The following is a 2,026-nucleotide window of genomic DNA, read 5'->3' on the forward strand; positions in this document are numbered from 1 at the left end:
GCCCTTTGTCTTAATTTCCATGTCTCAGAATGACATGACCTGAGAGGCTGTTTCCTTAAACACATCTCCAAAAACATAAACTCATATAAAGATAGCAAGAAGTCAGGAGGAAATGTCTGTTGAGTTTAAACCAATAAAGGTTCCACAAGGCTTAAAGTCTCCACTTAAGTCAGTGAGAACGAAAACCAATGAACCAAGTGAAGGAGTAGGCAAAAGAGGTCAGTGGAAGAAGAAACAATGGTGGACAATATGCTTTTCAAAAGATAGGCAGTCTCATTGGCAGACTAGGAACTTCGAAGTACATCCACGGTGAAGTGTCATGCCCTCTGGGCTGGCAGAGATTTTTCTCCATGGACTAGCAGCCCCTGAAACTTCATTCTCTGCTGATGGGAGTCTTAGTATAACCATTTGAAATACTATTTACAATAGAGGCTAACTAGGTCAGCCCCTTTGACTTAGTAATCCCACCCCCGGGTATACACCTCAGAAAACTCTCCCACACATGGACTGGGAACACATTCGAGAACATTCATAGCAGTCCAGCTCAAGTCGTGCATGTGTTTCCTTAGACATTCCTGACACTGAGGGGGGTGGTAAAGGCAATACTGGGCGGTCACGGGAAACCCACACACAGTGGCTGCCAAGACCTGTGATCTCTCAGAGACCTCTGGGAGAAATGAGGCCAGATAACTTTTCTGTCCCCTGACCCCCCTGACCCACCCTTAGGTCCCTTAGATCCAGTGTACCACTTGCATTAATCCATTTATTACTACTTTCGGAGTAAATCAAAAAGGGGAATTTTCAGCCAATACGTTCTCATTCATAATTTTGTCATCCTCGTGTGTTTCTTGTATAAAATTAACTTCAAAACAGTAACCAGTATTCTCTGATCTGCTCATGAGGGTTTCATTCCTACTATTCTCTGTATTTCCAATTAACAGCCTATTCTCCCTGGAATTGCACAGCAATTGGGCATGACTTGGGGGTAATTAACCAAAGATTAATTATCATTAGGGAAAGTTCCTTCTACTAAATGGTGATTCCCTCAGAAGACCTGCCTTGCTTATCGTGGGTCACTCATGCATGCCAGAGGCCAGGAAACCCCATTGAGGAAGAAACCTGTGCCCATGCTCCTTCCCGGGCTGAGTTTGACTGGGTTACTCACTTTGTTCGCTAGGTTGTTTTACAAAAGCTTTTCTTCTTTTCTTCCTTCCTTTTTTTCTTATTTAAATGAATTTTTACACTGCAGATATGTCATGAATATTAAATGAAACTGCGCGGGAAAGTCCGTGGTTGCATGACCCCAAAATGCCCCTTTAAAAAACAGCAATGTGCTTCCTTCCTGCCCTTTCCTCCGAGCTCCTCGCCTATCAGAAAGAGGTTAAACAAGATAAGTTGCACTTTTTTTTCTGCAGAAGGAAATTAGAATCGTATTTCTCAGTGTCCTCTTAAGTGTCCCGGAGTGTGGGAATAGCGGACGTGAGGTTGCGAAGGAAATGAGAGAGAAGAGCATCCTTCTGACAGAATGGCCACTTGAGCCTTGGGTGCCCCACAGACAGCCCCCACCTTCTAACCGCTGCAAGTGCACCCAAGCCCTGCTCTTTCCTGACCACCATTTTACTGCATCTCCAGGAATGGTTTTGGACTTTGCAGGTGTTTGGGGGTTTAGATGGCACCGTCTTCACCCACATTGTGGTGGAAGCACTATCACTCTGATGCCCTGGGCACTGTGCATTGAACGGAGCTCACCCAGAGAAGGAAAAGAGGGGTGCTTGGATAGCAGGGGGATTCCTGGCTAGAGGAGCTGCAGGCCGGGAGACTTGCACAAATGGGTTGGCTGGGTATACTGTGGTATCCCGGAGACACAGGAGAGAGTGTAGCCACCACTTAACCACCCTGATCTCAGGCTCTGGAGGCTGACATCCCCTCCGGCTCCCACCCAAGTTCCCCTTCCACAGGTGGGAGTGGACCGCCATGGTTTAATTTCATTCTCCAGCTCAGAGCCGAATGCGTGGTTCCCTGAGTC

Source organism: Rattus norvegicus, chromosome 14 (assembly GCF_036323735.1).
Source record: "Rattus norvegicus strain BN/NHsdMcwi chromosome 14, GRCr8, whole genome shotgun sequence".
Taxonomy (NCBI): domain Eukaryota; kingdom Metazoa; phylum Chordata; class Mammalia; order Rodentia; family Muridae; genus Rattus; species Rattus norvegicus.